General features: G+C 45.7%; 1 protein-coding gene across 10 annotated transcripts in view; it reads left to right on the top strand.

The window, feature by feature from the left end:
• The window catches only part of PTK2 (protein tyrosine kinase 2), a 191322-nt gene that overhangs the window by 16590 nt on the left and 150843 nt on the right, over positions 1-23889 (top strand). For 8 of the 10 annotated variants that reach the window (XM_052651609.1, XM_052651607.1, XM_052651614.1 and 5 more), the window contains exon 2: positions 6783-6879. The exons of the other annotated variants lie outside the window; for them this stretch is intronic. The gene's annotated coding sequence lies outside the window, so the exon portion shown is untranslated. The remainder of the gene's footprint in view (positions 1-6782; positions 6880-23889) is intronic. 10 annotated transcript variants of the gene reach the window in all.

Here is a 23889-nt window from a genome sequence, read left to right on the forward strand (position 1 = left end):
TTTTTTCTCAGCGCATTTCTTTGGCCGTGCAAACATTGATGTAAACTGAGGGACCATCTAGGATTGTGAGCAGAGGCGTGGTGTGTCAGATAGATCCGAGTCACCTGCTGTGTTGAGAACAGGTGCTGGGGTGGCTGGGGCAGGTGCAGGGGTCCTCTGTTCCGCGGCTGTTCGTGCTCGGGTGAGCGATGCCGGCAGCTCAGGTCGGCATGGTGCTGGTGGCCATGGCGCCGGGGCAGTTTCTGGGCATGTTCTGCAGGGAAAGCCGACAAGATTGGGTGAGCAGCGTGGGAGGAAGCATCAGGGGTGGCGTCCACTGTTTGTGGCCTTGGCCGTTGTATGGGGGGCCTCATAAACGTGGAGCACCCTGCACAGGCGGTTCGTGAGGGAAGATCAGGCCTGAGCTCTGTTGGGCATTTGGTGCAGTTCCCTTGGGCAACCTTTCACTTCTTTGAGCAGGCTTGCAGCTGGTCCCAGATCCAGTATATCTGTCAGGGTTTGGTCAGGAACGCAGAAGCCACTCTAGAGGTTTTTTCAACATAGGAATCCATCGTTGTGTTGGAAGGGCTGGCAGGGTTGAACGTCGGGGAAGCAGCCCTCACACTGAGTGCATCCTCAGGTCCCTCTGGGCTCAGCGGTGATATGGACAGTTGGTGCTGCTGCCGCTAATCTCAGTGCATTGAAGCAGATGGTTCCTGAGGTCTGTCTCTGGGGCAGCTGAAATTCTCCTTGGAACCTACCCGAGGTCTTGGCTGCCATGTCAACCTGCAGCTATGCTCCTGGCCACAGCTGCCTCTGGGGAGTACTTTTCTCCTTCATCTCATCAGTCTTGCAAGAGTTTCCTCCAGCCCTGAATTGGGGCAGGAAGCATTTCTGGCTTCTCTGTGGTGCTGGATGCAGGGTGGCAGCAGTTGGTCCAGGACAACAGCCAGGCTGCGGCCTGAGCGAGAAACACATGGTAGAGCTGTCAGCAGGAGGCAGCACTTCCGTTCAGCTCCCTGGGAGGTAAGCTCGGCCAGCAGGAGAAAGGACAGAGCCTTGGGGGCTCTAGAATGGACTGGTTAGAGTGAGCAGGAGCCATCTGAGCCCCGAGAAGAAAGTGGGGCAGTCTGTTGGTGGTGGTGTGAGTGCTGGTTTTTCAGAACTTAGTAACTTCCCCTCTTTTTTTCCTGTTACTGCGTTCACTTAGTCAGTGCTTAGTACAGATGGATGGCAAACCCTGTGTTCAGCCCTTTCTCAGATGCCCGAGACACGGCATGCCCACCTGTGTGAGCAGCGCCACCGTGCAGTATTAGAGTATTTTTGGCTAGAAAGCTAGTTTGAAGCATAAAGAAGCTTTTGTTTGCCCAGATGATTTTCATAATATTTTCACATTGTTTATATATTTTTGGTTTTTAGAAAGTTGCTTCTGACCTTTTTTTTTAAGAATACAGGTTCCAGCTTGCCTAAGTATGAAACTGTTGGTAGACTGAACTTAGAGGAAGGGCGATGTACATGAAGAGGTTGTGTATTTTGGACATTGGAGACCTTCACAGTTAACTTACATTATTGCAGTGTTGTGGGCTAAGAAATGGTGAGTTTGGGCCTTATTTAACAGTTAGCATCAAAAAGACCAATTCTTCTCCAGGGGTTCAGCCTATATGCTCAATTTGAGCCAACTATTATTTGTCAGTTGTGAAGTGTTGAATGTTACTGAGCTTTAGGAAGAATTTTTCTGTTGTGATTGCTTTGGAAAGCCCAGATCTTGTTCATTGTTTTAACAGTAAATTATCTGGTTACTTTGGGAAAGCAGAATAGCACCATGATTTTAAGAGTGTTGGTAAGCTAGTTTTGAGCTCCCCTTGTAGCTCAAATGGTAAAGAATCTACCTGAAGTGTAGGAGACCCATGTTTGATCCCTGGGTTGGGAAGATCCCCTGGAGAAGGGAATGGCAACCCACTCCTGTATTCTTGCCTGGAGAATCCCACGGACAGAGGAACCTGGTGGGCTACAGTCCATGGGGTCGCAAAAAGTTGGACACAACTGAGTGACTAACACTTTCAAGCTAGCTAACACTTGAATCCCTGATTCCTCCCTTGATTGCTGTGTGACCTGGACAATTTAATTTCAGTAAGACGTAGCTTTCTTACGTGTGAAATGGAAACACTGATAGTAACCAGTTAGGACTGTGAGGAGCTAGCTGGTACTTGCAAAATGCTCAGGAGAAAGGCTGAAACTGTATGATGATCAGGGTTGATTCTGAGACTTAGTGAGAGATGGGTGTCAGAAAGCTGGCCAGGTTGGATTGTGCATTGAAATGAGAACAAGATGAGCAAGGTGGTAGAAGGAAATATTTTACCTGTTAGTGAAAGAAACATAGGTTTAGAGTGTGTGACTGGTGGAAAATTTTAGTTCACATTGTTAGAAAGGGAAAGGGGTTCAGAGTAGCCCGGGTGTCTATTTATACCCATCTTAAAACACAACTGTTCATGCCAGAAAGGTGGAGCTTATCCACCTTACAGCCATCTTCAGGGACCTGGTAGTATATTTTATTATATAATAAGGCAAGTTTAGTTTCTCTTCATCTGTCTGGAGCAAAAGATTTTACTTATGCATTTTAATTATACAGCTTGGGAAATGTTTGATTTTGTACTGTTTTTGAACTAGTCCAGTTTTTATGCTTATATTTTATCAGTTTTGTGTGTTTGCTAAGACACAGAACTTCATATTCTTAATAAAGATAGATTAGCTCATGGGATAAATAGGAGTGCTGGCACACAGCAGGCACTGAGTCGCCCACTGCTAACATGGCAAGTGAGCAGCCCTCCTGTTGATAAAATGGAATGTTGTTACCTACTTGAATTTTCCTTACAATGAAGCAAAGAGCAGTTGTAAAGCACTCAGAAGTCAGTGCATCCATTCATTTATCCATGCATTGTCACTCAGGCATCAAGTATATGTTTACTGATTAAGTGCTCTAGGTGTTTGATACAGTGTATATTATTGGGGTATCAGTGGGGAGCAAAACCCAGTTCTGGGGAGTAACTGGGATGTTTTGCCTTTCACAGCAAGCAGGAGAAAGACAGTTGCAAGAGACTGGCATTTTAATGAATGGTGTTTTCAGGTTTGTGCTCCTTTAATAGAAGAGAAGCCCCCCCCCACCAAAAAAAACGCAGAGAGCTTCTAAAGAGCACATAGTTTTTTTTACCTCTTGGAACCAGCTGGAGTCAGAACTTCACTCTGGCTTTATTTAATAGTGTGTAGGTCCTGAGGCTGCAGAGTTGAAGGAGGCTGTCTTGCTCCTAGAATCTTGTGTTTGAGTGGAGGGAGGGGCCGACAGGTGGGGTCGGATTTGACATCCACCCTAGTGGGTGAACCCTCGTGGCCCAGATGGTAAAGGGTCTGCCTGCAGTGCAGGAGGCCCGGGCTCAATGCCTGGGTCAGGAAGATCCCCTGAAGAAACGAATGGCAACCCACTCCAGTATCCTTGCCTGTACGATTCCATGGACAGAGGAGCCTGGCAGGCTACAGTCCATGGGGTCGCAGAGAAATCAGACACTGACTGAGTGACTAACACACATGCGTGTGGATGTGTGCGTGCACGTGCGTGCATACACACACACACGTGTTAAACCAGAAGCTACACCCCAAGGGTGCTTGGGGGCAGAGCTGTGTCTCTCCTGTTCACTGATGTGTGCTCCAGTGCCTGGTGCTGTGCACGGCACGTGTCAGTGACTCCAGAGGCCCCTCTGGTGAGTGACAGGACTGGGGGAGCGCAGGATTGGGGTGTGGCCCCCTCCAGACACACTCCCGATCAGTCCGGGCAGGAAGGCCCCAGCAGAGGGACTGCCAGTGGCACAGAGGTGTGAGGGAGGGCATGCGTGCTCTGTAAACTGAAGTAGTTTAACTTCTCTCGAATGTAGGCTTCTTCAGAGACACCGGTGAAAGATGTTAGACTCTGGAGAGTTAGACTGGGCTTGATCCAGAAGGGCCTCGGGCCCTAACATACAGGAAGCACGTTCCCGACTTCAGGTCGACACTTCGTATTACACGGTGCACGCCGTGTCAGAAAAGCTCCATTGTGTCTTGGGGTCCCATTCTGTTAGTGGTAGCTGGAGTACTGAAAGTCTGTGAGCCACTGGTGAACTTTTAATCATTGGGGGAAGATGAGGATATAGGATAAATAATTGTTTTCTCAGGAGTAAAAATAGTCTAAGCTCTTGAAGGACAGGAGTCTTCTATTTCTATGTCTTGACTTCTAGTTCCCTGGAAGAATGCCAGGTATGTTCAGTAGATTCTCAGTATGTGAATAAACGAAAAACACCCTTGGTTCTCATGTGCACTGTTGTAGCAAGCGTTGTGGTGGGTTCTGGAAGGTGACTGCTGAGAGATGGCTTTTGGCAGGGTCTCCAGGTGAGTGAGGCAGAGGGAAGCGGGTCACTGATGACGGGAACCGGGGTGCGTTCTGTGGACAGAACACAGGGAGTGCGAGGGATTGTCGCCTCCCTTGGAGCACTCAGCCCCCGGGTTCTTAGTTCTCTTTATACATGCTGCTTAATTTCACATTCTCTGTGGTAGCCTTTTAGTAAACCTTCCACAGGGTCAGGCACACGGAACCTCACGTCCTCTTTCTGGGCTCAGCTTCCTGGAGGTCTCTGTTCTCCCGTGTTCTCAGCTGGCTGTTCTCATGCCTTCCCTGCAGCGTTGCCCGGTCGTGCTTTGCTCTTGCCCTTGGGCTTCTCTCCAGGGTTGGGTTTCGTGTTTGGGGTACCCCTTGTCTTCATCTTCCTTGACTGACTTCTTTGTCTTGGTCGAGCACTGCGTCCAGAGGTGAATCACTTGAGAAGGATGATCAGGGTCTTGGGCAGGGCCAGGCCGCCTCCCGTGTTCCCTCCTCCAGAGCCTCTCTGCTCCGACCGTCCTCCTCTCCTGGCCCACAGCTCCTGTTCTGGAAGCTCCCTCCACCGTCATGTCCTTGTTGAAGCTCGTGTTCTCCCGTGACTGCCTCCTACTTTGTTATGCTTCCATTTCGGTGGAGGACTTTCTCCAGTGGCCTCCTGAGGTAGGACGCTTGGAGCAGAAGGTTAGGGAGTGAGCGTGATTGAGGAGGGTGATTAACGTGTGGCTGGTGTGATTAAGGTGTGGCTGGTGTGGAGTTCTGTCGGCATCGCTCTGATCCATTGCTTCCTGTGCTCCATGCTACTGGTTTTCAGTTCAGAAACTTATTCTGATTTCTTATTCAATGTAACTTTTCCCCATCCCATCTTTAGAAGCTTGTAGGAATTTAAAAATTTGTCCAGCTCTCTTAAAATGTCATAAAGTGTGGGTTTCTTTTCATCTACTGTCCTGCTTATTTAGTGGGGACCTTCATTCTGGTAACTTTCATTCCTCTGGGAAAATTTTTTCAAGTGATTGTGCTGATGTTTTTATCCTTTCTGTTTCCTTGTTCTTTCTCTCCGGAAGTCTTATTACCCACGAAACTGTCTTGGCTGTCGTATTTTTCTTATTCTTTCTCTCCAGTATACTTCTGTCCCACCGTCCTTCCCTTTCTTCCTTCGTTTTTTTATCCTGCTCTCAGGGAGATGTCTTGAATTTAACTTAACCTTCTTTTTAGTTTTTTACTTCTATGTTCAGGTTCTTGAATATTCATGAGCATCCTATTTTTGTTTATTGATTGCAGCATCTTCTTATCTCTAGGTTTTTGACTGTAGAGTTTCTGTTTCTCTCAAGTTATTTCCTTACCTCCCAACCCTCCAGAACCCCTTCCTTCTGTCTGACATGGGGAGGGCCTTTTGACTTTTACATCAGGGTATTATGGGTGGACGATTTGCTGGGGAATCCCCAATGTATTTTCAGGTCTTTCTTCTTGGTCTGATTATATTCCTCAAGAATATTCTCTAGTCTCTTTCGTGTGGAATTCTGACTACAGAAATCTGAGGGCTGGGTGTGTGGGTGAGGGGTGGGGAGCGTGAGGACCCACCGTTGAGTTTTGTACGGTGATGAAGTCCGCCTGTGTGTAGTCCAGCTGGGCAGGAGGCCTTCGGTCGAGAGCCACTCTGCTTTTCCTGGGAGTGGCCATCAGGGATGGGGCAGCACTTGGACGCCTGGGGCTGAGGCTCTGGCTGCGGCTTGAGTGGACTTGCTGCTCCCTGTGGTCAGGCCCTGTCCTGCCCACACCGGTGCTGCCCGCTCTGAGCCTTCTGGACATGCCTGTGGACGTGGAATCGGGTCTTTGTTTTTCCACTGCTGGCTTAGGACCTGGCTTTCTTGGCCTGCTGAGTCATTTACTGTGCTTCCAATCTTTCATAGTTTCTGTTTCCTCCAAGTTTTTTTTCTTTCTTCTCTTTTTAAAAAATTTGTTTTCGTCTTTATCTTCCGTGTGAGAAGCTTTTCTCAAAGTTTCCAGAATTTTCTTTTTCCACTGTCAGTTCTGCCTGAGCTGTGTTTTGTTTTCAATTTTTTTTTTTTTTAATGTCTCTTTAGTATAATTTTAGCGGGAGAGGGTGAAGTAGCTGTATATATTGTTTGTGATCTTTCCCTGAGCTTATTAGCTAACTCTGTGTCATATTAATGCATGCTTGTTGATACGTTTTAGTAGTCTCCAGGTTTTCACATGTGTTTTCTTGACTGAAATGTAGGTTTGAAGACAGGGACTTGATGGCATGTTTTTACCCCTCATCCCAGGTCTGGCGCTGCATGTGTGGTAGGTGATGAGACTGGCTCTGAGAGGGGTGAACACAGTGGCTCTTTGAAAAAGTGGTGGAGAGGTGGTTTTATAAATGCGCGTTGTCTTTCCTTGTCAGGTTCTCTGTGACTGCTATGGAAAGGGGAAAGAGAGAGGAGGAGGGTTTGTAAATCACCCTGCGACTTCCTCACGGAGTTTCGGTGGCCTTCTGAACTGTGAGTCTGATTCTCTTGCTACACTTGTGTCTTGATGTTTTGTTTTGTTTTGATTTTTCTTTCCCCTGTCATAGGGTTTCTTTGACACACAGGGGAAACAAACAAGAGATAGTGAATTTTACAGAGAAGGTGGGAGGAAAAATAGGAGTTATTTAGTCCCTTCTATATGTATACCTTCTATACTTTATATACCTTTTTGTATATATGGTTAACAGCTACAATAACAGCACATGGTTTAGAATAGGGCCAACTCTTTGCAAACCCATGAACTGTAGCCCGCCAGGCTCCTCTGCCCATGGGATTCTCCAGGCAAGAATACTGGAGTGGGTTGCCACGCCCTCCTCCAGGGAATCTTCCTGACCCAGGGATCGAACCCGTGTCTCTTACGTCTCCTGCAAGTTCTTTAGCACTAGCGTCACTTGGGCAGCCTAGAATAGGGTCTGGTACCTGATAAATACCAGGGTATGCGACGGGTCCACTCCCCTCCCACATGTGCGTCACTGAAGGACAGTGCGGCTGCAGGTCCCAGTGCAGAGCTGGAATGCAGACTGTGTCTGACTCAGGGCCTGTGCCCTTTCCTCTGATACCTGGTTCTCAGGGGCTCTGCATTCAGATGGCAGCTTAGCTACTTACGCTTTACTAACTGCCTACACCTGGCTTTCCCATCCAGCAGGGCGTTATGATAGCTCTTCCCCGGGCACAGGCGGTGAGAGGTATGTGACGTGCTCACAGATGTCAGCAGTGGTCACTTCCTGGGAGGGAAGGTGGGCCCGAGAGACTGGGCTCTTTATGATGTGGCCGTTTGTAGCTGTGGGGTTTGGTTCATGCCCCACAGTGGGGAAGTGGTAGAGTTGAGGTTCTGTCCCAGTTTGTCTGATGTCTGAGGACTGCTCTCTGGTGAGTCTGGTGGTGAATTGAGGACAGGCAGCCAGAGAAAATGAATGTGTGTCTCTTGGGGTGCTGGCGTTGGTCAGCACTCTGTTGTACCAATATGTTGTGTTGGTAAAAGCCTCATGAACTTGAACTTGATGGGTTCAGACCTCATGACAGTTTATAACTGTGTTGAATTTCACTTTGGCCAGTGTCTTTGTCTTGGATGTCCAGGTGGCAGGGCCCTGGTTAAAGTTTTTCTACTTCCTTCTGAGGGTCAGCTCACTTTCCTGCTTTGTTCTCTTTTCCCCCAAGCAGCTCTGTCTGTACAGAGGCTAGGTACTAGGGAAGGGAAGTTATGTCATGTAGTTTCAATTTCCGAGCAAGGGCCGGAAGTCTTAGTCCTGGTTTTCCAGTTCACCCCACTCTTGACTGGCTGTGTGAGGAGCCTGGGCTGTGTGCTGTGATGGTGTTGCAGGCCATGAAGTCACAGCCCAGCTCTTTGCGTCCCCCTCCATCCAGATGATACGTTTGTTCCTGTGACTGTAACATCCACTTGGGTGCAAGTCTGTTTCTGAGAGTCTTGGAAATAAAAGAAATTTTTTATTTCACCTCTGCATCTTTTGTTTGATTCATAGGTGGTTTTTACTAAATGCGGAATGAAGGAATGTTTAATGCTTGCCACAAAATAACTTCTCTTAGTAGATCCAAGCAAGGCAGAATATCAAGCGTAGCTTTTCAGCAACATTAGCGCTTAAAAACACCTCGCCTTGGTACAGCACAGGGAGTGATGTGTACATGCGGGGCAATATTTAGTCGAAGGCACTCAGAATTCTTCTTGAAATACGATGCAGCGGAAGAAAGGCCTGGTAGGAGGGCGGTGAGACGTCAGGCAGGCCAGCCCTGATGAGCCAGGGGCCTCTTCCCCAGCTCAGTGGAGCTTTTAGCACCAGGACTGCTGATAGTCTACTGATTCTGGCTTGTCCCCTCCCCACCAGTATTTGAAAATACTTAAGCCCAGAAAGATAACTGTCTAACTGGTGTTCCTCCAGACAGATAGTCAGACAGAAGGAGTCAGTCTGGCCTCCCCCAAAGTCAGCCTGGAGCTGCAATGCTAAGCGCCAGACCCCCATCCCCCTGAGTGTGCCGTCGTAAGCTCCTGGTCCTCCTGGCCCCTGCAGAGCAGCTCTGCTTCTGGAGCTGCTTTGCCAGTGTTGGTTCTTGGTTCTTGTTTGATTTGGTGTGTGTGCTGGAGGGCAGGAACTTGGGATGGAGGTGTTTTGCAACCTTAATTCTAGGAAAGCACAGCAAAGTTTTGGAGGAGTTGAGTCACTGAAATATGTGTGGAGATTATTTTCAGGGTTAACGTTTGTGGGAAGGTGGTAGACAGGAAGGAAGGGTGCCTCAAGACCCTCTGAAGACCCCCATTTTGTTAATAAAGGTGTCTTTTAAGCATCAGGACAACTGAGTACAACTGAGATAGATTGGACTCTGAGTTCTTGGGGCCGTTTACTCAAAAAACCTGTCTTTTAGTTTCTGGAATTCCAGACATTGTCCTGAGACTTCCCTAGGTGCTAAGCAGGATGGACATGGTTTGTGTTCTTGTATGACGTTGGTTTTGTTGGGGTGCCGACCTCTGCCGTGGGGAGAGAGTGTGCAGACAGTGCGGGGGGTCCGTGCTCACAGGGCCGGGACCAGCCTGGTTGGCACAGGCACCCCAGGGCTGCAGTGCCCATGTGGACCCCGGAGGATGAGAGTGTGTGGCCCAGCACACAAGTGTTCAAGGAGCGAAAACGTCTCATGCAGAGGCCCAGGCAAGAGAGCTTGGCCTTTGCGGATATGTGAGTGTAGTTTACTTAGAGCAGTGATTGCAGGTGTTTACAGGTGACATGTTCGCAGGTGAGGCTAGAGGGTAGTCAGCAGCCTGACTGTGAAGGAGGGTGCGGAACCCAGGTAAGGAGCCGGACCTTTATCCTGAGGGCTGTGGGGAAGGACTGCAGGGTGGATTTTTGTTAATTCATGTAATTACCATTCAAGGTAGATGGTAGCGGGCGAGATCCTGCTGGAAGCAGTGGTTCCCTAGCCTCCCCAGCCCCAGCTCCACTCTGCATCACCCTCCTCTGTAACCGCTTCCCTTGTGGACTTTCTGGAAGTTACCTGCCAGACGCTGCATTCCATGTAGAACCATGTCATCCGCGGCTTCAGCTTTAGGTGGTTTGTTGGTTTTCTGATGTGAGGTGTGTGACTGAGCCTAGTGGCGCTGTGTGCAGTGCGGGAGAGTGCTTTCCCAGAGGGGCCTGCAGGAGTATGGGAAGGGCTGGCTGTAGCAGGGGTGGGCGCTCCAGGGAAGAACGTGCACAGAGGTGGAGCTGGACGGTGTGGAGACTGCACTCTTCAGAGATGTAAGGAGGCTTCATGGGAAATGTGGCATTCTGATTGTTTAACATTTGTTGTACATTTTTAATGTCCCCAAATCTGAGCCTAGGAGACACCAGAACTCCTGAATCCAAGTGATAATCTGAAACTGTTGATTTCGTGTATTGACTCATGGGGAAAAAGTCCTTATAGAACACCTGACACAAAAACTTAACACAGTTGGCATCTATCTGGCTGTGCAGAGCAGTCAGTGGAGCCAGGCTGTGCTGTCGAGCTGCTCTGGTTGTCAGGCATGAACAGGGCATTTAAGAAGCTGCTCCATGTTTGGCTTCACCAGGGCATGTGGGCATCAGAGGGGTTGGAGATGTCACCAAGGTGTGTGAGCACCAGTCCCACCTGTGTGGCATAGTCTTAGCATCCTGGAGGAAGGAAGCATTCGTGACGAGGCCATGCAAGACCCAGGGTGGTTAGATTGGATCCTTTTGAAAGAAGTATCACTGCATTTGAAGTACTGAGGCAAAATCTTGACAAATAAGGTCCACAAAGACTCTCAGTGATTGCCAGCTCCAGGCAGCTCTTCTGTAAATGCCTGGCGGTTCTCGTGTATGATGAGGACCCTATGTTGAGTTCAGTGAGTCCTCTGCGTGCACGTTACCTGCTGTGTGAGGCTTCAGTTTCATGCTCATAGCCCTGTGAAGAGTGTGTCTTTGTTTCCAGTCTTACATTGTGATTCAGAAATTTGGGTGAAGGAAATAGTCATAATCATATAGCTGCCATTTATGTGTCAGTCATTGTGTCAGATTAGTATTTAATTTTTTATAATAGTTCAGTGAGGTAGAGAAACTGGACTTAGGGACGTTAAGAAACTTGCCCAAGGTTTCATATGGTGGTCATCAAGCTTTCAAGTTCCTTTACTGTAAACCCTTGCCCTGATGGTCCTGCTGTGGGTCTTGCTTTTGCAGCGGAGAGGCGCAGGCCCTCCCTCAGTGCTGCACTCCCTTTCTGTGCTGTCAGCTGCCGTCGACCGCGGTGCATGGCTTTGCACGACCGTGGTGCACGTTCTTGGCGTGTTGGTGTCGCCTGTGCTGACCTGCATCGCCGCTGTTTGTGCAGAGCTCTGCTGGTTGGTCACAGTCTGAGGTTCCCGGCTCAGACTGAGCAGAGAGGTGGTGTCACCAAATACTGGGAAAATTAGGGAAATGGGTCCGTTCCTGTCCCTAGAAGTGGGGAGACAACTATTCCTGTGGAAATTTTTATAGACTTTGGATCCCTCCCAGCATCAGTCTTTTCCAGTGAGTCAATTCTTCGCATGAGGTGGCCAAAGTACTGGAGTTTCAGCTTCAGCATCATTCCTTCCAATGAATACCCAGGACTGATCTCCTTTAGAATGGATTGGTTGGATCTCCTTGCAATCCAAGGGACTCTCAGGAGTCTTCTCCAACACCACAGTTCGAAAGCATCAATTCTTTGGTGCTCAGCTTTCTTCACAGTCCAACACTCACATCCATACATTTTCACTGGAAAAACCATAGCCTTGACTAGACGGACCTTTGTTGGCAAAGTAATGTCTCTGCTTTTAAATATGCCATCTAGGTTGATCGTAACTTTTCTTCCAAGGAGTAAGCGTCTTTTAATTTCATGGCTGCAGTCACCATCTGCAGTGATTTTGGAGTCCCCCAAAATAAAGTCTGACACTGTTTCCACTGTTTCCTCAAAGGGTAGATGTCTCTTTAAAGAACACTTGCAGCAAGGTGGATGAACTTGAGAGGTATTATGCTAAATGAAATAAGTCAAAGAAAGACAAGTGCTGTATGTTATTACTTATATTTGAAACCTAAAAATACAACAAACTGGTGAACATAGCAACAAAAAAAGCAGACTTACAGAGAACAAGCTAGTGGTTACCACTGGAGAGAGGGTATTGGGGAGGGACAGTAGAGGAGTGGGGGTGTGCTGCTGCTGCTGCTAAGTCCCTTCAGTCGTGTCCAACTCTGTGTGACCCCAGAGACGGAAGCCCACCAGGCTCCCCCGTCCCTGGGATTCTCCAGGCAAGAACACTGGAGTGGGTTGCCATTTCCTTCTCCAGTGCATGAAAGTGAAAAGTGAAAGTGAAGTCACTCAGTCATGTCCGACTCTGTGCGACTCCGTGGACTGCAGCCTACCAGGCTCCTCTGTCCATGGGCTTTTCCAGGCAAGAGTACTGGAGTGGAGTGCCATTGCCTTCTCCGAGGTACAAACTATTAGGTATAAAGTAAGTTGCAAAATGAGCAATATAGCCAGTGTTTTATAGTAATTATAAATGGAGCATAACCTTTAAAAATTGTGAATTGCTGTATTGTATACCTGTAACTTTGGTAATATTGTACAGCAACTATACTTCAGTTTTTTTAAAAAGTTCTATTTTTTGACCATATGACATGTGGGCTCTTTGTTCCCTGACCAGGGATTGAACCTGCACTCCCTGCTAGGCATGCACGAGTCTTAACTGCTGGACAACCAGGGAAGTCCCTATACTTCAGTTTTAAAGAAAAGATCTCAGTAAAAATTTCAATTGAAAATACGGCCAAAAGGTTTGAGTAGGTATTTTGTTCATTTCATATGGATAAGAATAAGCACACAGAAAGATGCTCAGCATCATTAATCATTGGGTAAGAGCAGACGGCAACTACATTGAAGTACCATTGCAACGCGGTTAGAATGGTTACCATTAAAACTAGACAACGTGAGGGGACAGTGTCCAGTGACAAAGATGTGAAACAGGACTTTCTTGCTTTGCTGGTGGGAATGCAAAGTATAACCACTTCGGAAAACAATTTGGCAGTTTCTTATAAAATTGAATATATACTTATCGTACAGTCTAGTAATCCTATTTTGAGGTATTTATCCAAGAGAAATGAAAATTTACGTCGTGTGCATGAATGTTGATAGCAGCTTTATTCATAATCGTTTAAAATGGAAACAACTTGAATGCTCATCAGCTGGAAAACAGATGAGCAGATTGGGGTCCACCCCTGCAGTGGAATCCTATTAAGCATCAGCAACAGGAAGGAATTAACTACCACATAGGCAGCAAAGTGGTGTGTCTCCAAAGCATTCTGCCCATTGAGAACAGGAAGCGCTCGTGTTGTTGGGGTTCCCATTGAGGTAACATTCTGGTAAAGGCAGAGCTCTGAGAGCAGAGATGAGCTGAGTGGCTGCCTGGGCTGCCGGAGAGAGACCTGTTTTCCGGGGACATGAGGACACTCCTCGGGGTGACGGAAAGCGGCCGTTCCTTCACGTGGTGGTGGCCACGCCACAGAGGACATTCGTCAGAGCTCCTGAACCGGAGGTTTTCCTGTATGGAAATTATACCCCAGGCTTCAAAGTTAGGTGACTTCTGTGTGTATACACACAGATACTGCACACACTTGAGCTCAGGTTTTCTTTCAGGCTGTATTAAATTTTATTTTTCTGGACGAGTTACCCTGGAAGTTTAAATGAAGTAGATTTTAGCCATAGACACAGCTTCTGAAACCATGTAACCTTGAAGTCCTTGGCTGAGTTTTGTATGCTTATTTATTCCTGACCTCTAAAGCCTTTGTAATAATGTAGTTTATCTTCATATAACATGATTGTACATTACAGATGTTGTGTAATTAGCATAAGTAAAAGATGTTTTAAAAGTTAAATTATTTTAGGGGAGTTCAAGTTCTTGTAGCTCTGGAGAAAAGTTTACAATTAATAAATAATGTTTTCTCTGGTTAATGAGACAAATTTAATTATGCAGTCTTCAGCTGTTTTGTTTAGTCATCTGTAATTGTAGGATACAGGTATATTTCACACTGCTAGAAATACCAAGAGTGCACACAGAAAGTGATACACATAGGCTTCACTGAGCTCAAGACTCAGTTGCAATTGTAAGTACAGTTTTTTAGAAGCATGCAGGAGGGGTGCTTGTTACTGCTCTGTGATGCTTTTTGATGTCCTCCACAGTAGTTATTTAGCATTTTTTCCCAATAGGCCCTTGTTTATGTATAGAGTGGGGAAGGAAATAAAAGTGGAAGGTTGTATGTGAGGGTTTTAATTTTTATTTAAAAATCAAAATTTGTTTGACTTTAGAAAGACAGAAGGCCACTGTTTTAAATGATGACTTCATGATTTTATGATGGGAGGACGCCGCTCTGTGTGGTTACAGCAGAGTCAGTGGTACAGTGAAGCTGGTTTCTGCCCCTTTGTTGCACATGCCCCTCTGTGTCGCAGCCCTCCTTGCTCTCCCCTGGACACATAAAGCTTCCCACCTTGTGAGTCCAGCCCCACTCACGGCAGCTCCTGCCTGTTGTCCTCTGTACAGTGAGCACATGGCCAAGATCCGCTAGTGGCCTCTTGGCAGCGTATTGAGGAGCAGAAGAGAGGGTGAAGTTGTCCTGCTTACGTTTTGCTGTCTGGCTCCATCGCTGTGTTTTCCTCTGGACCCCGCATTAACTTAATCCTGGTCCAGAGGCTGAGAAGGCTGGGGTGCTTCCTTACGTTGACGGCATTTCCAAGTGCTGCGGGGCTCCTGTTGCATGAACTTGGGGTCGGTTTGCGGGGTGTTCGCTTTGATTTGGCTCGTGTTGTTGCCAACTCGTGTGGAGGGTACCATGCAGTGTCTCCTGAGAAGTTTTCGTATGAGTTGCTTAAAGTTATTGTATATGCAGAATAGGAAAAAAATAGTGGACTATACACTTTAAAATATGTAACCATATTTATTTTCCTATATTTTTCAAAGGATACTTACAGGTCTTCTTAAACAAAATGTACTGAAAGATACCAGACTCACTTTTAGCCTTTCTGGGTGACTTGGGATCTGCAGTGTGAACGCTTGTCGCCTTCAGTATGCGGTAACACGGCTTTTGCCTTTTGCCTTTTTGTCTGCAATAAACCTTTTTCTCTCCTTCAGATTCCAGTGTTTTGGTTTGTTGGGCCTCCTTGTGCTTTGAGTACATGAACTGGGTTCAGCAGCAGAATGACAGTGGTCTACATTGGGTTGACTGCCTCAGAAAGCCCCTCCAGCACCCTTTCTAGTTTGCTGCTCCTTGTTTTTTGTTTTTTTAATTGTTTAAAATTGAAGTATAGTTTCTTTACAGTGTTTCAAGTGTACAGTGTATTTTGTTTTTTTAGATGAAAATTTTTTTTTTCTTTTTAGAAAAATTATAAGATGTAGTATAGGAAACTCCTGAATATCGCACTTCACCTAGATTCAGTTCAGTTCAGTCGGTCAGTCGTGTCCGACTCTTTGCGACCCCATGAATCGCAGCACGCCAGGCCTCCCTGTCCATCTCCAACTCCCGGAGTTCACTCAGACTCACGTCCATTGAGTCCGTGATGCCATCCAGCTGTCTCATCCTTCGTCATCCCCTTCTCCTCCTGCCCCCAATCCCTCCCAGCATCAGAGTCTTTTCCAATGAGTCAACTCTTCGCATGAGGTGGCCAAGTACTGGAGCTTCAGCTTTAGCATCATTCCTTCCAAAGAAATCCCAGGGTTGATCTCTTTCAGAATGGACTGGTTGGATCTCCTTGCAGTCCAAGGGACTCTCAAGAGTCTTCTCCAACACCACAGTTCAAAAACATCAATTCTTCTGCGCTCAGCCTTCTTCACAGTCCAACTCTCACATCCATCCATGACCACTGGAAAAACCATAGCCTTGACTAGACGGAACTTAGTCGGCAAAGTAATGTCTCTGCTTTTGAATGTGCTGTCTAGGTTGGTCATAACTTTTCTTCCAAGGAGTAAGCGTCTGTTAATTTTATGGCTGCAGTCACCACCTGCAGTGATTCTGGAGCCCCCCAAAATAAAGTCTGACACTGTTTCCACTGTTTCCCCATCTATTTCCCATGAAGTGATGGGACCAGATGCCATGATCTTCGTTTTCTGAATGTTGAGCTTTAAGCCAACTTTTTCACTCTCCTCTTTCACTTTCTTCAAGAGGCTTTTTAGCTCCTCTTCACTTTCTGCCATAAGGGTGGTGTTATCTGCATATCTGAGGTTATTGATATTTCTCCCGGCAATCTTGATTCCAGCTTGTGCTTCTTCCAGTCCAGCGTTTCTGGTGATGTACTCTGCATAGAAGTTAAATAAGCAGGGTGACAGTATACAGCCTTGATGTACTCCTTTTCCTATTTGGAACCAGTCTGTTGTTCCATGTCCAGTTCTAACTGTTGCTTCCTGACCTGCATACAGATTTCTCACCTAGATTCACCAGATGTTAAAGTAACATTCTGTTACATTTGCCTGGATGCCTTCCCCCAACCGTGCTTTCCTCTTCTCTCCCTTCCCCCACCCCACTCTCTCTTTCTGTCTTTCCATGTACATGTACACGTGTATTTACTGTGAGAGTAGGTTGCAGCGGTCACACCCTTTACCACTTAGATACTGCGATGAGTTAGGACTGGGGAAACAGACTCTTGGAAGGCACAAACAAAACCTTGTGTGCACCAGGAGAAAGGAGCAGTGACCCCACAAGAGACTGAGCCAGCCTTGCCTGTGAGTGTTCAGGAGTCTCCGGTGGAGGCGTGGGCCCACAGTACCTGCCGTGGGGCTGGGGATACTGACTGCAGCAGTCCTGGGAGGTGCAGTGTGCTGGCATAGGCCCTTCTGGAGGAGGTCACCGTTACCTCTGCCAAAGCCAGACTATAAGGAGGGAACATAGCCCCACCTGTCAGCAGAAGATTACAGATTTACCGAACATGGACTTGTCCACCAGAGCAAGACCCAGTTTTCCCCACAACTAGTCCCTCCATCTGGAAGCTTCCATAAGCCTCTTATCCTCATCCATCAGAGGGCAGACACAATGAAAACCACAATCACAGATAACTAACCAAACTGATCACATGGACCACAGCCTTGTCTAACTCAGTGAAACTGTGAGCCGTGCCGTGCGGGGCCACCCAAGATGGATGGATCGTGGTGGAGCGTTCTGCCAAAACGTGGTGCACTGGAGAAGGGAATGGCAAACCACTTCAGCCTTCTTGCCTGGAGAACCCCATGAACAGTAGGAAAAGAACAGAATGACCATGATGTAATTCATGGAATTATCACATTTACAAAAGTTAACATTGCCTTTGCAGCTCATACACTTATCAAAATGTAGACACCATTTTCATTTTGTTGTTGAACTCAAGTTTGTGTGCCTGACGCACATGGAGGCCAAACAAACCAAAATGCTGGAATTTGAAGGAGAGAAAAGTTTATTGCAGGGCCAAGCAAGGAGAATGGGTAGCTCATGCTCAAAAGACCTGAATCCTGGGTGGTTCTTGAGGCAAAATTCCAGGGGAGGGGGTGACTGCAGGATATGTGACCCTCCTCTGATTGGCTGGTGAGAGGTAACAGGTTGTGTTCAAGGAACCTCAATCATCAGTCTTCCGCTTCCATCCAGTTTGGGTTCTGCTCAGCCTGAAGTTACGGTCCTCCACCTGGGTGGGGCCCTTAGTTGCTGTAGAAGACCTGTATCAGATGGTTACACGTTATCTACCCTTTGAGGAGGAACCAGGACCCTGCTTTATTCATGCACTGGTGTTTCTGCTGCTCCTCCTCTCTTTCTGCATTCCCTTACCCCTCTAATTAGTAACTGTTTGAATCTGCCCTTTGCAACTCAGGTAAGGTCTTGGAGGCTGAAACAAGAAATGGAGGACACAGCAAGGCTTTAGTGCCTGGGAGGGCCCCAGGGCCCCAGAAAGTTCCTTCATGCCCCTCCATGGTCACAGTCCCTGTCCCAGTCACTCGCTGCTCTCCTCCCGCCATAACTACTGTGTTCCTTCCACTTCAGGTCATTTTTGCCTGTTCTAGGAGTTTATGTCAGCAGAATGGCACACTGCGTATAAACTGTGAAAGGTGATTTTTAGCACGATGTAGTAGAGATTCATCTATACTGCTGTGTAGTTGGTTCCTTTCTATTGCTGAGTAGTGTTTCCTTGCAAGAGTCTATCCTGTTTTGTCTATTCAGTCTTTCTCTATCAGTTCAGTTCAGTTGCTCAGTTGTGTCTGACTCTCTGTGACCCCATGGACTGTAGCACGCCAGGCTTCCTTGTCCATCACCAACTCCCAGAGTTTGTACTCAAACTCAGGTCCATTGAGTCGGTGATCCTCTGTCTTCCCCTTCTCCTCCCTCCTTCAGTCTTTCCCAGCATTAGGGTCTTTTTTTTTTTTTTAGGGTCTTTTCAAATGAGTCACTTCCTCGCATCAGGTGACCAGAGTATTCAGCTGAAGTTTCAGCTTCAGCATCAGTCCTTCCAATGAACATTCAGGACTGATTTCCTTTAGGATGGACTAGTTGAATCTCCTTGCTGTCCAAGGGACTCTCAAGAGTCTTCTCCAACACCACAGTTCAAAAGCATCAATTCTTCAGTGCTCAGTTTTCTTTATAGTCCAACTCTCACATCTATACATGACTACTGTAAAAACCATAGCTTTGACTAGACGGATCTTTGCTGGCAAAGTAATGTCTCTGCTTGTTAATGTGCTGTCTAGGTTGGTCATAACTTTTCTTCCAAGGAGCAAGAGTCTTTTAATTTCATGGCTGTAGTCACCATCTGCAGTGATTTTGGAGCCAAAAAAAATAAAGTCTGTCATTATTTCCATTGTTTCCCCATCTGTTTGCCATGAAGTGATGGGACCGGATGCCAAGATCTTCATTTTTTGAATGTTGAGTTTTAAGTCAACTTTTTCACTCTCCTCTTTCACTTTCATTAAGAGGCTCTTTAGTTCCTCTTTGCTTTCTGCCATAAGGGTGGTGTCATCTGCATATCTTAGGTTACTGATATTTCTCCCAGCAGTCTTGACTCCAGCTTGAGCTTCATTCAGCCCAGCGTCTTGCATGATGTCCTCTTTTCATATAAGTTACATAAGCAGGGTGACATTTACAGCATTTGTGTGCTCTTAGTTACTGACTTTACTATCTACAGAATCTCAGGCAGTTTCCATTTTGACAGAGGGAAGCCTGTTCTTTCTTTTGGTTTAATTTCTATTTTGTTTTGTTATTGTACTGATACGGGATATTTGGTGTATTCTGCATTGTGTTTCATGCAAAATAGCTTTTCTTGTCTGGGTTACCACAGGCTGTGTTGTTTGTCCTGAACGTAACCGTTAATCCCAGCTTCTTCAAGCAGAGGTCATTGTCTTCCAGCCACTTGCCATCCATCAGCGATGTGTTAGTGTAACGAGCAGTGAGTGTAGCTGGGGCATGGTGAGTGAGCCTGAGAGGGGAGATGCCTGAGATCGTCATCAGTCCGCAGACTACCCAGCACCTGCGTGACCCCAGCCCTGTGCTCTGCGCTGCTGAAGGAGAGGTTTTTCCCCAGTCTTGCAGATGGTTGGTTGAATATTTGGAATCATTTTTGGCTCTTCTTGTTGTTTTTTGTGTACATTTTAGTAACAGTGTCTCCTTTAAGAAAATATCTTTGTTAGTTTATGAAATTGAGATTAGTACAGCGTAAATACTGATTTTTCATTACGTAAGCCTTTATGAAGTGACGCAGCATAAAATGAAGTGTGTGCCTACTACGCAGTTTCTACCTGCTAGTGACAGTGGTTTTGAAATGGAAAAGCTTGGTAGAATAGTGGTGTTTGGGTGTATGTATGACATTTTCTCATAACCTCTGTATCACATTAGACATAACCTGGAACAAGAGGTGAATGTTACTTTCCAGGCACCAAGATCATACTCATTCTTCAGATTTAAATGGGAAAGATTTGGGTGTCCTCAAGTGGTAGTTTTCTTCTGGACCTGCAGCATTGATGCAGGCTGCCTGTCGCGTTTATGTGGAAACTCTTGATCCTAAATTGATCCTCTTTTGGTAGCTGAGGGCAAGTGAGACTTGGTCAGTCTTAGAGCTGCATTTTCACTGTTCAAAGCTGAACTTCACTGCCTTGTATGTCAGTAAGAGGGGTATTTAACATATTTGAGAAAACGGATCACATATGTGCTTAATTTTGTCATAATTTATAAAAGATTTAAAAAATCACTAAAAATGTGCTTATTCTCTTGAGTGTGACTTTTAATCTTTAGAGTAAATCTTTAGTTTGGGCTTCCCTTGTGGCTCAGCTGGTAAAGAATCCTCCTGCAATGTGGGAGACCTGGATTCAATCCCTGGGTTGGGAAGACCCCTGGAGAAGGGAACGGCTACCCACTCCAGTTTTCCGGGCTGGAGAATTCCATGGAGTTGGGCACGACTGAGCGACTTTGACTTGACCTGACTTAGGTGCGAAGTTCAGCATACTGAGGAGTTTTGTGTGTGACTCATACTTCTAGATGGCTGAAGAAAATGTATCTGCCTTTCTCTTTGCTTCCAAAACCCCCGGTTCCCCAGACCTTACTTTTATTCAGGTAAGAAGATGGGAAAGGGGGCAGGATGTAGCTTTTCTTGCAGGATATTCTGATTGTGAAAGTGGTGTCAGTTCTTAAGTGGATTTTATCTGGAAGAGGGTAGAAGGCATGGTGTTTGCATGGCACTTGTGCAGTGATCAGGATGGTGGTGCCAGTCCAGGACATGCTGTGGCTGCTGTCGGGAGCTTTCCCAGACGGCAGGGCAGGGTGGTTTCCTTAGCTGTGCAACAGACTCCAAGGGTGCTGCCTTTTTGCAGTGCCTGACTCTGTAAAGGAGACAAAAATGGGTTTACTGTGGATTGTGATAGATGTACAGAGAGGAGATTGTGTACAGAAAGGAGACTTGGGTTTCTTAGACAATTGTGAGAATGAGGTGGAGAATGACTAAGTTTTGTGGATGTTGGAATGAGATTGTTCTGAGTATAGTTTTCAGCAGAAGAAAGAATTTCAGTCAGCAACTGTATGTAGAGATCATATTGTAGCAAGTATAGGTGGTAACTTCGAGGTCACATGGAAAGAGCTGTAAATGCCGGAAATCTTGGGATTCGGAATGTGTAATTACATTTTACAGGAAACCCTGCGAGTGGTGATGCTGTTATTTTTGTGTTCTGTTTTGTTCTTGTTAGATGAATTCATACTTCTATGTTTTACTTAAAGATAATATTTGATTTCCATTTAAGGGTTGGGAAATATACATTAGGAAATTCCTGTACTCTGAGTTCTTAGGTGGTAATTCAAGGATCCCAGTGAGAGGACCGTGCTTTAAACCACCTGTAATCATATCCAGACTGTGTATGTAGAGCAAAAAATAAATGCATGTTCTCAAATTCTTTAAATGCATTTTATACAGACATATTTATTTCATAACTTTTTTTTTTTAAAAGCAAAATCAGATTTGGAGTTACTTAAAGGCAGAACTCAGAGAAGGCAATGGCACCCCACTCCAGCACTCTTGCCTGGAAAATCCCAAGGACGGAGGAGCCTGGTAGGCTGCAGTCCATGGGGTCGCTAAGAGTCGGATACGCCTGAGCGACTTCACTTTCACTTTTCACTTTCATGCATTGGAGAAGGAAATGGCAACCCACTCCAGTGTTCTTGCCTGGAGAATCCCAGGGACGGGGGGTGGGGTGGGGCCTCACGGGCTGCCATCTATGGGGCTGCACAGAGTCGGACGCGACTGAAGCGACTCAGCAGCAGCAAAGGCACAACTGGAGTAATTGCAATTTCCCCAGGAAATAACTATAAAAGTATGCAGTAATGTTATAAAAAGAAAATTTAGAGCATTTTTGCAGATTCTTGGCCCTTCTTCTCCCAATCACGTAATGGGAGGCAAAATAGATTTTTTTAAAATGTGTAAATTTGATGTATATATTTTAAGTAACTGTTATATTATAGGAGACCCATGTTCCTGTGTTTTATAATTAGATCTCATTTTTTCCCCTACAGTCAGAATTTGAATGTTTCCAGTTGTTCTTGTTAGATACCTTTTCATCTGTTTCTGATGTTTAGCTTCCTGCTTTTGAGTGAACCACTTAATTATTAGTTAAAGATGCGTGCAGAGGGCATATCCCCAAAGAAGAATAAGCTGTATAATGGTTTTATGTAACTGAAGAAATTTCTTCTCTAAAAGACGATCTTTCTAGGAAGTTTTTAAAAAATGTTTTCTGGAATATCTTATAATGGATTGAAGAACTGTAGGTAAAGGTAGAATGTTTAAATCATTTTTTAGATTTAAAACTTGCATGGGACTTAGGTTGAAACTTTTATATAGTGTTTATTTAATATGCACGTTAAACACTTTGATGTTGGGCTTCTCTCACTGAACATAATGTTTTCTGATTTCGTCCACACTGCAGCCTGCGTCAGTGCCCTTCCTTTCATTGCTGAGTAATGTGTGGCGGGAAGGATGCTACATTGGCTTTTAGGTTGTTAGCTTGCCAACGCCTCTCATGCTTCTCTGACCTCTGGCGGCAGTTTTCTGTGGATGCCGAGCCAGGGTTCTCAGCCGCCTCCTTGTTCACATGATTGGCAAGTAAACACCAAAGTTCAAAGTAGCTGCAGGAGACCCGCTCGGTTTTGTGGTTCTTCGCCTTCTGAAGTCTTAGGCCCTCTTGTTCTCACTCCCCAGCATCTCTCTGATTATTGTACTTTATGCACTTTTCCTGTTTTTCTAGGGGACATGCTGTTGCACCTCCCTTGGATTCAGACATCTCAAAAAAAGGGGGAAGGAGGAATCTTTGAATAAATGAGCTGTTACCGACTGTCCTCTCCTGTGAAGCCGTCATGCTCTGCCCATGTGGCTTGTGAATTTGAGTGGTTGCTACTCTTATTCCAGCTCTTAGGACCTAAATAAGAAGGGTTTCTGCTGTTTCTTAAGAGGTGCAAATAGCCCTAAACAAGCATGGATTTTGCTTACCCATTTTTAGGGCTTGCCGCCTCCTTTTAAGGTCAGACATTAATGAATTCAGGAGTTTGTTGGTTCAGTGTAAAAAATGCATCGCAACTGTTTCCAGAAAATAGATATGCTTTTACAGTTTAGTTACTGTGATTCTCGTGTTTAAAAAGAAGTATTGAATCCGTTTATCGTTCTCAGAGGGAACTTTTAAAGTTGAGTGACTGTACTTAACACGCCTTGGGCAGAAATGTTTCTGGTTTCACACAGCTCTAGGTGATTGCACTAGGTGTGGGGAGCCTTGGGGTTGTGGCGGATGGGCCAGTGGGTGGAAGTGGAGTGTGGGAATGGGAAGGTGTGGGCAGGACTCTGGCAAGGCATTTCTCAGGGACCCCAAAACACTCAGTTATCAAGATAAGTGATGTTTTAGCAGTATTTTTAGAAGTCAAGAATCAATGCAAAAGGTCCATGATGGATAGAACCAAACTTTTAATGAAGACACGGTCATTATTACTCATTTTTCCTTTTGCCCCAGCGCTGCTCCTTGTTCTCTCTTAATTTCTACTTACTTTGGGTTTAATTTGCTAATGCTTTTTCTTATTTAAAGGTAAAAAAAAACCCAGACAACTCATGTTTTCGCCCTTTAAATATAAGTGCTTAAAGTTAAAAATTTCCTCTGTATACTCTTTCAACTCCATCCTAAAGATTTTGATCTTTGTTTTTAACTGTCAATCCCGTGCTGAATATTTTTTCAGTTTCTCTTTTGATGTGTTTGACTGTGTGTTATTTAGAAAAATAGTGGGAACTTTACTAGATATCATTTCTTTAAAATAGTTATTTTTTGTGTTCATTTATTATTTTTATTACTTAAAATATATTTCTTGAAAATCCTTGCAGTTTAGAACTGGGAGTTACCTAATACGCTATAGAATATGTTCCTTTTTTTAAAATTAATGAGTATTTTCCAGTATCAGTGAAAAATTTTTAGCAAACACCATTTTTTTTTAACACATGTATGTAGTCACTCATCTT

The sequence above is a fragment of the Budorcas taxicolor genome, chromosome 14, assembly GCF_023091745.1.
Source record: "Budorcas taxicolor isolate Tak-1 chromosome 14, Takin1.1, whole genome shotgun sequence".
Lineage (NCBI taxonomy): Eukaryota > Metazoa > Chordata > Mammalia > Artiodactyla > Bovidae > Budorcas > Budorcas taxicolor.